Genomic DNA, 13,099 nt, shown 5'->3' on the forward strand with positions numbered 1-13,099 from the left:
TTCATTCATTCATTCATTTATGGATAGGAAGAATCAATGTCTCTAAAATGGCCTTATTGCCCAAAGCAATTTGTAGATTCACTGCTATTCCTATTTCAAAGCCATTGAGATTCTTCACAGAGCTAGAAAAACTATTTTAAAAATCACATGAACAGAGCTAGAAAAAACTATTTTAAAAATCACATGGAAAGAAAAAGAACACAACTGGTTAAGGAAATTTTAAGCAGAAAGAACAAAGCCTGAGGCATTACACCACCTGAATTTAAACTACTCTACAGGGTTACAGTAACCAAAACAGCATAGTACTGGCACAAAAATAGACACATAGGCCAATGGAACAGAATGGAGAATCCACAAATAAGACCACACCCCTACAACTACCTGATCTTTGACAAACTTGACAAAAACAAACAATGGGGAAAGGATTCCCTATTCAATAAATAATGCTAGGATAACTGGCTAGGTGGATGCAGATGATTGAAACTGGACTCCTTCTTTACATTATATACAAAATTAACTCAAGATGTATTAAAAATACTTAAATATAAAACTGAAAACAAGAAAAACCTTGAAAGTCAACATAGGCAATGCCATTCAGGGCATAGGCACAGGCAAATAATTCATGACAAAAATGACAAAATCAATTGCAACCAAAGCAAAAATTGACAAATGGGAACTAATTAAACTAAAGAGCTTCTGCACAGCAAAAGAAACTATCAGCAGAATAAACAGACAACCTAAAGAATGGGAGAAAATGTTTGCAAACTATGCATCTGATAAAGGTCTGCTATTCAGCATCTATAAGGAACTTAAATAAATTTACAAGAAAAAAACAAACTCATTAAAAAGTGGGCAAAGGACATGAACAGGCAGTTATCAAGAGAAGACATACATGTGGCCAAAAACTGTATGAAGGAAAGCTCAACATCACTGATCATTAGATTAATGCAAATCAAAATCACAATGAGATACTGTGTCACACCAGTCAGAATGTCTATTATTAAAAAGTCAAAAATAATGGATGCTGGCGAGGTTGTGCAAAAAAAGGAATGCTTATACACTTTTGGTAGGAGTGTACATTCATTCAACCATTGTGGATGACAGTTTGGTTATTCCTCAAAGACATAAAGACAGAAATACTACTTGACCCAGCAATCCCATTACTGGGATATACCCAAAGAGATATACATCATTCTATTATAAAGACATATGCATGCATATATATTATTGCAGCCACTATTCACAATACTAAAGATATGAAATCAATCTAAATGACCATCAGTGATAGACTGGATAAAGAAAATGTGGTACATACATACCATGGAATACTATGCAGCCAAAAAAAAAACCCAAAATTACATCCTTTGCAAGTACATGGATGGAGCTGGAGGTCATTATCCTCAGTATACTAATGCTGGAGCAGAAAACCAAGTACCACATGTTCTCACTTATAAGTGAGAGCTAAATTATGAGAACACATGGACACATAGAGGGGAACAATACACACCGGGGTCTATCAGAAGGTGAAGGTTGGGAGGAGGGAGATGATCAGGAAAACTAATTAATGGATGCTAGGCTTAATACCTGAATGATGAAATAATCTGTACACCAAAGCCCCCATGACCCCAGTTTACCTATATAATAAGCCTGCACATGTATTCCTCAACTTAAAAATTAAAAATAAATGTATAGAAAAAAGAAGTCACAAAAGACAATATAATGCATGTCTCCTTTTATATGAAATGTCTAGAATAGAATAATTTATGGATACAGAAAGTATACTTATGGTTGCCTAGGTCTCAAGAAAGAAGTGAATGGGGAGTGATTGCTAATGGATATGGGTTTTATTTTTGTAATGACTAAAATGTTCTAAATAAGATTGTGATGATGGTTGTACAAGTCTGTAAACACACCGATAACCATTGAATTATACACTTTAAATAGGCCAATAACATAGTATGTGACTTATATCTCAATAAAGCAGTTAAAATACAAAAAAATAATAGATTTTCATGTTCCTTTACACTGGCTATTGGCTTGCCGACTGGTATTTTCAAATCCTGTTGATTCAAGTGCAAATGTATACACATCACTCTGGGTTTGCTCTAGAAAATATTTGCTACGACCTTAAAACTTTGTGTATCTTCTGACCCTGAAGATATTGTCTAATGGAAATTATTGTAAGGCAATAGTCGTTTATGAGAACAAAGTTTTTACTCTCATAATGCTTATCACAGTGATACCCTGCAAAATTATTAAAACACAAAACATATCATTTCTATTACAAAAAGAAATGATAGAAGAGCTCTAAAATGTAAATATATGTCTCCATGAGAAGATAGCAGTAGCTTAGAAAACAATGTGGAGACAGGATTAATCACCTGCCAAGTAAAGATCCCCTGGGCCCTGAGTAATCAGCAACAATATCCAGGCAGTACAGTACTTTCCATGGGCCTTGGGTTAGACACAGAGACTTAATCGCTTCAGATTTGACCCAGCACATTCCCAGCTCTGGTGGCTCTGCGGGAAAGACTCTTTCTGCTTGAGGAAATATGAGAAAAGAGTAAAGGGGACTTTGTCTTGCAGCTTGGATACCAGCTTGGCCACAGTGAGGTAGAGCACCAAGAGGGCAATTGGGGTTTCCAATACCAGGCACTGGTTTGTGGAAGGCATTTATGAAACTTCCCTTCTATAGAGGGTATCTCGCTTCCTGGAAGGGAGGGTTCCAGTCCAGGCAGTACTCACCATGGTCCTGGGGTGGTGGTGGCCAGAGAGAGAAACTCCAATTCTTGTGAGAAGGGGAAGAAAGGGTAGGAATGGCTTTCTCTTGTGGCTTGGGTGCCACCTCAGCCACAGTAAAGCAGGGTACCAGGTAGATTCTTAAGATTGCTGATTCCAGGCTCTGGCTCCTGGATGACAATTCTGGACCTGCCTGAAAATGGGAACTTGCCAACTTGCAGGGATGGACAGAAGCCTGGCTGGCTTTGCTACCTGCTGATTATACAGCTCTAGAGGTTTGAGCAGACTTAGGTGGTAGGTAGATCACTGTTACCATGGGCCTTAGGGGAGAACAAGCACCTTGCTGGCTTCAGGTTTCAACAAGCACAGTTCAAGTGATGGTGGCCACAAGGGTTCTAATGTCCCTCTTCCCCAAGCTCCAGGCAGCTCTGCAAGACAGAGGCTCCATTTATTTGGAAGAAAGTAAGAAAAGAGAACAAGAGCCTTTGCCTTGTAATACAGAGAATTCCTTTGGACTGTACCCAAGACCACCAAGGCAGTACATCTACTACTCTTCAAGAGTCATGGCATTACTGAGCTTGGGGTACCTCCTAATGCAGATATGGCTGCAGTGGCCAGAAACTTAGATTACAAAACCCAAGTCCCTTCAAATACCTGGAAAGACTTTCCAAGAAGAATGGGTACAAACAATCCCAGACTATAAAGACTACAATAAATACTCAACTCTTCAATGTTCAGACATCAAGGAATATCCACAAACATAAACAACAAGACTATCCTGGAAACATGGCCTTACCAAACAACCTAAATAAGGCACCAGGGAGCAATCCTAGAGAGAGAGAGAGAGACATGTGACATCTTTGAAAGAGAATGAAAAATAATTGTTTTGAGGAAAGTGAACGAAATTCAAGATATCACAGAGAAAGAATTCAGAATACTATCAGATAAATTTAACAAAAAGATTGAAATAAGTAAAAAGAATCAAGCAGAAAATCTGGAGCTGAAAAATACCATTGCAATACCGAAGAATGCATCACTCTCTCTTTTTTTTTTCTTTTTTTATTATACTTTAAGTTTTATGGTACATATGCACAACTTGCAGGTTTGTTACATATGTATACATGTGCCATGCTGGTGTGCTGCAACACCATGGAATACTATGCAGCCATAAAAAAGGATGAGTTCATGTCCTTTGTAGGGATGGATGAAGCTGGAAACCATCATTCTCAGCAAACTATCTCAAGGACAAAAAACCAAACACCGCATGTTCTCGCTCATAGGTGGGAATCGAACAGTGAGAACACATGGACACAGGAAGGGGAGCATCACTCTCTCTTACCAGCAAAACTGATCAATCAGAGGAAAGAAATGGTGAGCCTGGAGACAGGTTATTTGAAAATACACAGTCAGAGGAGACAAAAGAAAAGAGAATAAAAAGGAATGAAGCACACCTACAGGATCTAGAGAATAACCTTAAAAGGGCAAATCCGTGGTATTGATCTTAAACAGGAGGTAGAGAAATAGATGGGGATAGAAAGTTCATTCAAAATGATGATAACAAAAGATTTCCCAAAACCACAGAAAGATATCAATATTTAAATAGAAGTACAAGCAGATTTAACCCAAAGAAGACTACCTCAAGGCAATTAATACTCAAACACCCAAAGGTCAAAGGGTCTTAATAGAAACAAGAGAAAAGAAACAAATAACATATAATGGAGCTTCAATATGTCTGGCAGCAGATTTTTTAGCAGGAATTTTATAGGCCATGAGAGACTGACATGACATAACATATTTAAAATGCTAAAGGAAAAAATCATGCATCATTGAATAATATATCTAGGAAAAATATTTAAAGAGTTTCCCAGACAAAAAAAAAAAAATAGCTGAAGGATTTCACCAACAGCAGAACTGTCCTACAGTTCTACAGCTGAAAGGAATTTTTCAGTCTGAAACAAAAGGATGTTAATGAGCAAGAACAAATCATCTGAAGGTAAAGAACTCACTGATAATAGCAAGTAAACACAAAAACAAGAATATTATAACATTATTATTGGTGTATAATTTACTGATATCTTGAGTAGAAAGACTAAAACTAAAGCAATAAAAAATAATAACCACAACTTTTCAAGACCTAAGCAGTTCAATAAGATGTAAATAGCAACAACAAAAACTTAAGAAGTCCAAGAATGAAGTTAAAAAGTGTAGAGTTGTGGGGGGAGGGGGGAGGGATAGCGTTAGGAGATATACCTAATGTTAAATGACGAGTTAATGGGTGCAGCACACCAACATGGCACAAGTATACATATGTAACTAACCTGCACATTGTGCACATGTACCCTAAAACTTAAAGTATAATTAAAAAAAGTGTAGAGTTGATATTGGTTGTCTTTTTGCTTGTTAGTTTCTTTATGCACTGAGTTTTAAGTTGTAATTAGTTTAAAATACTGAGTTATAAGATAGTATTTGCAAGCCTCATGCTAACAGCAATGCACACACACAAAAAAGCAAGAAATTGAAATACACCACCAGGGAAAATTATCCTCTAAAAGAAGACAAGAAGGAAGGAAGAAAAAGAGCGGATCACAAAACAACCAGAAAAAAATCAAAATTGCAGGAGTAAGACCTCACTTATCAATAATAACATTCAATGTAAATGGACTGAGCACTTCAGTCGAAAGACAAAGAGCAGATGCATGGATTAAAAAAAAGAGACCTAAGAATCTGTTGCCTACAAGAAACAAACTTCACCTATAAAGACACACATAGAGTGAACATAAAGGATGAAAAAATATATTCCATGCCATTGAAAACCAAAAAAGAGCAGGAGTACCTACACATGTATCAGACAAAATAGATTTCAAGACAAAAACTGTAAAAAGAGACAAAGAATGTCATTATGTAATGGTAAAGGGGTCAATCCAGCAAAAAAATATTGTAGATATATATGCACTCAACACTGGAGAATCAAGATGTATAAAGCAAACATTATTAGAGTTAAATACAGAGATCGGCTACAATATAATAAGAACAGGAGACTTTAACTTCCTCTTTCATCATTGGACAAATCATCTAGACAGAAAATCCACAAGGAAACATCAGGCTTAATCTGTGCTATAGATCAAATAGATCAAATAGATATTTATAGAACATTTTATCAAATGGCTGTAGATGCACATTCTTCTCCTCAGCACATGGATTATTTTCAAGGACAAATAATATGTTAGGCTAAAAAACAAGTCTTAAAAAATTAAAATTAAATTTTATATCAGGTATCATCTCAGACTTCAGAGATGACACAAAACTAGAAATCAATAATAAGAGAAATTTAGAAACTATGCAAATACATGGAAATTTAAAAAAATGTGTTTCTGAATGACCAGTGGATCAATAAAGAAATTAAAAAGGAAATAAAAAATTATTGAAACAAATGATAATGGAAATAAAACATAACAAAACCTATGGGATACCACATATGCAGTATTAAGAGGCAAGTTTGTAGCTATAAGTGCCTACATCAGAAAATTAAAAAAACTTCAAATAAACAACCAAATGATCCATCTTCAAGAGCTAGAAAAGCAAGAGCAAAGCAAATTCAAAATTGGTAGAAGAAAGGAAATAGATTCTTAATCCTGAGTTCTAGCTTGATTGCACTGTGATCTGAGAGACAGTTTGTTACAATTTCTGTTCTTTTACATTTATTGAGGAGAGCTTTACTTCCAAGTATATGGTCAATTTTGGAATAGGTGTGGTGTGGTGCTGAAAAAAATGTATATTCTGTTGATTTGGGGTGGAGAGTTGTGTAGATGTCTATTAAGTCCGCTTGGTGCAGAGCTGAGTTCAATTCCTGGGTATCCTTGTTGACTTTCTGTCTCATTGATCTGTCTAATGTTGACAGTGGGGTGTTAAAGTCTCCCATTATTAATGTGTGGGAGTCTAAGTCTCTTTGTAGGTCACTCAGGACTTGCTTTATGAATCTGGGTGCTCCTGTATTGCGTGCATATATATTTAGGATAGTTAGCTCTTCTTGTTGAATTAATCCCTTTACCATTATGTAATGGCCTTCTTTGTCTCTTTTGATCTTTGTTGGTTTAAAGTCTGTTTTATCAGAGACTAGGATTGCAACCCCTGCCTTTTTTTGTTTTCCATTTGCTTGGTAGATCTTCCTCCATCCTTTTATTTTGAGCCTATGTGTGTCTCTGCACGTGAGATGGGTTTCCTGAATACGGCACACTGATGGGTCTTGACTCTTTATCCAATTTCAAAACCGCTCAACTACGTGGAAACTGAACAACCTGCTCCTGAATGACTACTGGGTACATAACGAAATGAAGGCAGAAATAAAGATGTTCTTTGAAACCAACGAGAACCAAGACACAACCTACCAGAATCTCTGGGATGCATTCAAAGCAGTGTGTAGAGGGAAATTTGTAGCACTAAATGCCCACAAGAGAAAGCAGGAAAGATCCAAAATTGACACCCTAACATCACAATTAAAAGAACTAGAAAAGCAAGAGCAAACACATTCAAAAGCTAGCAGAAGGCAAGAAATAACTAAAATCAGAGCAGAACTGAAGGAAATAGAGACACAAAAAACCCTTCAAAAAATCAATGAATCCAGGAGCTGATTTTTTGAAAGGATCAACAAAATTGATAGACCGCTAGCAAGATTAATAAAGAAAAAAAGAGAGAAGAATCAAATAGATGCAATAAAAAATGATAAAGGGGATATCACCACCGATCCCACAGAAATACAAACTACCATCAGAGAATATTACAAACACCTCTATGCAAATAAACTAGAAAATCTAGAAGAAATGGGTAAATTCCTCAACACATACACCCTCCCAAGACTAAACCAGGAAGAAGTTGAATCTCTGAATACACCAATAACAGGAGCTGAAATTGTGGCAATAATCAATAGCTTACCAACCAAAAAAAAAGTCCAGGACCAGATGGGTTCACAGCCGAATTCTACCAGAGGTACAAGGAGGAGCTGGTACCATTCCTTCTGAAACTATTCCAATCAATAGAAAAAGAGGGAATCCTCCCTAACTCATTTTATGAGGCCAGCATCATCCTGATACCAAAGCCTGGCAGAGACACAACAAAAAAAGAGAAATTTAGACCAATATCCTTGATGAACATTGATGCAAAAATCCTCAATAAAATACTGGCAAACAGAATCCAGCAGCACATCAAAAAGCTTATCCACCATGATCAAGTGGGCTTCATCCCGGGGATGCAAGGCTGGTTCAATATACGCAAATCAATAAATGTAATCCAGCATATAAACAGAACCAAAGACAAAAACCACATGATTATCTCAATAGATGCAGAAAAGGCCTTTGACAAAATTCAACAACCCTTCATGCTAAAAACTCTCAATAAATTAGGAATTGGTGGGACGTATCTCAAAATAATAAGAGCTATTTATGACAAACCCACAGCCAATATCATACTGAATGGGCAAAAACTGGAAGCATTCCCTTTGAAAACTGGCACAAGACAGGGATGCCCTCTCTCACCACTTCTATTCAACATAGTGTTGGAAGTTCTGGCCAGGACAATTAGGCAGGAGAAGGAAATCAAGGGTATTCAATTAGGAAAAGAGGAAGTCAAATTGTCCCTGTTTGCAGATGACATGATAGTATATCTAGAAAACCCCATTGTCTCAGCCCAAAATCTCCTTAAGCTGATAAGCAACTTCAGCAAAGTCTCAGGATACAAAATCAATGTGCAAAAATCACAAGCATTCTTATACATCAATAACAGACAAACAGAGAGCCAAATCATGAGTGAACTCCCATTCACAATTGCTTCAAACAGAATAAAATACCTAGGAATCCAACTTACAAGGGATGTGAAAGACCTCTTCAAGGAGAACTACAAACCACTGCTCAAGGAAATAAAAGAGGATACAAACAAATGGAAGAACATTCCATGCTCATGGGTAGGAAGAATCAATATCATGAAAATGGCCATCCTTCCCAAGGTAATTTACAGATTCAATGCCATCCCCATCAAGCTACCAATGACTTTCTTCACAGAATTGGAAAAAACTACTTTAAAGTTCATATGGAAACAAAAAAGAGCCCGCATCGCCAAGTCAATCCTAAGCCAAAAGAACAAAGCTGGAGGCATCACACTACCTGACTTCAAACTATACTACAAGGCCACAGTAACCAAAACAGCATGGTACCGGTACCAAAACAGAGATATAGATCAATGGAACAGAACAGAGCCGTCAGAAATAATGCCACATATCTACAAGTATCTGATCTTTGACAAACCTGACAAAAACAAGAAATGGGGAAAGGATTCCCTATTTAATAAATGGTGCTGGGAAAACTGGCTAGCCAGATGGAGAAAGCTGAAACTGGATCCCTTCCTTACACCTTATACAAAAATCAATTCAAGATGGATTCAAGACTTAAATGTTAGACCTAAAACCATAAAAACCCTACAAGAAAACCTAGGCATTACCATTCAGGACATAGGCATGGGCAAGGACTTCATGTCTAAAACACCAAAAGCAATGGCAACAAAAGCCAAAATTGACAAATGGGATCTAATTAAACTAAAGAGCTTCTGCACAGCAAAAGAAACTACCATCAGAGTGAACACGCAACCTACAAAATGGGAGAAAATTTTCGCAACCTACTCATCTGACAAAGGGCTAGTATCCAGAATCTACAATGAACTCCAACAAATTTACAAGAAAAAAACAAACAACCCCATCAAAAAGTGGGCGAAGGACATGAACAGACACTTCTCAAAAGAAGACATTTATGCAGCCAAAAAACACATGAAAAAATGCTCACCATCACTGGCCATCAGAGAAATGCAAATCAAAACCACAATGAGATACCACCTCACACCAGTTAGAATGGCAATCATTAAAAAGTCAGGAAACAACAGGTGCTGGAGAGGATGTGGAGAAATAGGAACACTTTTACACTGTTGGTGGGACTGTAAACTAGTTCAACCCTTGTGGAAGTCAGTGTGGCGATTCCTCAGGGATCTAGAACTAGAAATTCCATTCGACCCAGCCATCCCATTACTGGGTATATACCCAAAGGACTATAAATCATGCTGCTATAAAGACACATGCACACGTATGTTTATTGCCACATTATTCACAATAGCAAAGACTTGGAACCAACCCAAATGTCCAACAATGATAGACTGGATTAAGAAAATGTGGCACATATACACCATGGAATACTATGCAGCCATAAAAAATGATGAGTTCATGTCCTTTGTAGGGACATGGATGAAATTGGAAATCATCATTCTCAGTAAACTATCGCAAGAACAAAAAACCAAACACCGCATATTCTCACTCATAGGTGGGAACTGAACAATGAGAACACATGGACACAGGAAGCGGAACATCACACTTCGGGGACTGTTGTGGGGTGGGGGGAGGGGGAAGGGATAGCATTGGGAGATATACCTAATGCTAGATGACGAGTTGGTGGGTGCAGCGCACCAGCATGGCACATGTATACATATGTAACTTACCTGCACATTGCGCACATGTACCATAAAACCTAAAATATAATAAAAAAAAAGAAGAAAGGAAATAATAAAGATCAGAACATAAATAAATAAAATGGAAACAAATAATACAAAAGATCAACAAAATGAAAAGTTTGTCTTTTGAAAACATAAAAAAATTCTCAAACCTTTACCCTAAAAAAAAGAGAGAAAACCCAAATGAATAATATGAGAAATGAAAAAAGGGACATTACAACTGATACTACAGAAATTCAAAGGATCATTAGAGGCTACTATGAGCAACTGTATGCCAATAAATTGGAAAACCTAGAAGTGGATAAATTTATAGATAATACAACCTACCAAGATTGAACCTCGAAGAAATCCAAAACATGATCAGAGCAATAACAAATAATGAGATCAAAGCCATAATCAACGTCTCTCAGCAAAGAAAAGTCCTGGACCTGATAGCTTCACTGCTGAAATTTGACATTTAAAGAAGAACTAATACCAATCCTATTCAAACTGTTCTGAAAAATAGGGGAATTAATACTTCCAAACTCTTGGTACAAGAACGGTATTACCCTGATACCAAAAACAGACAAAGACACATCAAAAATAGAAAACCACAGGCCAGTATTCTTGATGAACATTGACACAAATATTCTCAATTAAATACTGGCAAACCAAATATAATGACATATTAAAAAGATTATTCATCATAACCATGTTGGATTTATCCTAAGGATGTAAGGATGGCTTACCACATGCAAATCAATCACTGTGATACATCATGTCAACAGAATGAAATTTCAATTGATGCTGAAAAAAATTTGATAAAATTGAACATCCCTTTATGATAAAAAAAAAAAACCTGAAAAACTGGGTACAGAGGAAACATACCTCAACACAATAAAAGACATATGTCACAGACACACAGCTTGTATCATACTGAGTAGGGAAAACCTGCCAGCTATATTTTTCTGAGATCTAGGACATGACATTGATGCTTACTTTCATCATTGCTGTTCAACATGGTAGAAGTCCTAGCTAGAGCAGGCAAGAAAAAGAAGTAAAGGGCATTTATATTGGAAAGGAAGAAGTCAAAGTAAGTTTGTTTGCAGATGATATAACCTTATATTTGGAAAAGTGTAAAGATTCCACCAAATCTATTAGAACTAGTAAACAAAATTGCAGGATACAAAATCAACGTACAAAAATGAGTATCATTTCTATATGCCAGCAGTGAACAATCTGAAAAAGAAATTGAAAAAGCAATCTTATTTAAAATAGTCACAAAACCGAATCCAGCAGCACATCAAAAAGCTTATACACCATGATCAAGTGGGCTTCATCCCTGGGATGCAAGGCTGGTTCAATATACGCAAATCAGTAAATGTAGTCCAGCATATAAACAGAACCAAAGACAAAAGCCACATGATTATCTCAATAGATGCAGAAAAGGCCTTTGACAAAATTCAACAACACTTCATGCTAAAAACTCTCAAGAAATTAGGTATTGATGGGACGTATCTCAAAATAATAAGAGCTATCTATGACAAACCCACAGCCAATATCATACTGAATGGGCAAAAACTGGAAGCATTCCCTTTGAAAACTGGCACAAGACAGGGATGCCCTCTCTCACCACTCCTATTCAATATAGTGTTGGAAGTTCTGGCCAGGGCAATTAGGCAGGAGAAGGAAATAAAGGGTATTCAATTAGGAAAAGAGGAAGTCAAATTATCCCTGTTCGCAGATGACATGATTATATATCTAGAAAACCCCATCGTCTCAGCCCAAAATCTCCTTAAGCTGATAAGCAACTTCAGCAAAGTCTCAGGATACAAAATCAATGTACAAAAATCACAAGCATTCTTATACACCAATAACAGACAAACAGAGAGCCAAATCATGAGTGAACTCCCATTCACAATTGCTTCAAAGAGAATAAAATACCTAGGAATCCAACTTACAAGGGACGTGAAGGACCTCTTCAAGGAGAACTACAATCCACTGCTCAAGGAAATAAAAGAGGATACAAAGAAATGGAAGAACATTCCATGCTCATGGGTAGGAAGAATCAATATTGTGAAAATGGCCATACTGCCCAAGGTAATTTACAGATTCAATGCCATCCCCATCAAGCTACCAATGACTTTCTTCACACAATTGGAAAAAACTACTTTAAAGTTCATATGGAACCAAAAAAGAGCCTGCATCACCAAGTCAATCCTAAGCCAAAAGAACAAAGCTGGAGGCATCACACTACCTGACTTCGAACTATACTACAAGGCTACAGTAACCAAAACAGCATGGTACTGGTACCAAAACAGAGATATAGATCAATGGAACAGAACAGAGCCCTCAGAAATAACGCCACATATCTACAACTATCTGATCTTTGACAAACCTGAGAAAAACAAGCAATGGGGAAGGATTCCTTATTCAATAAATGGTGCTGGGAAAACTGGCTAGCCATATGTAGAAAGCTGAAACTGGATCCCTTCCTTACACCTTATACAAAAATCAATTCAAGATGGATTAAAGACTTAAATGTTAGACCTAAAACCATAAAAACCCTAGAAGAAAACCTAGGCATTACCATTCAGGACATAGGCATGGGCAAGGACTTCATGTCTAAAACACCAAAAGCAATGGCAACAAAAGGCAAAATTGACAAATGGGATCTAATTAAACTAAAGAGCTTCTGCACAGCAAAAGAAACTACCATCAGAGTGAACACACAACCTACAAAATGGGAGAAAATTTTCACAACCTACTCATCTGACAAAGGGCTAATATCCAGAATCAACAATGAACTCAAATTTACAAGAAAAAAATGAACAACCCCATC

This window comes from Pongo abelii, chromosome X (assembly GCF_028885655.2).
Source record: "Pongo abelii isolate AG06213 chromosome X, NHGRI_mPonAbe1-v2.0_pri, whole genome shotgun sequence".
Lineage (NCBI taxonomy): Eukaryota > Metazoa > Chordata > Mammalia > Primates > Hominidae > Pongo > Pongo abelii.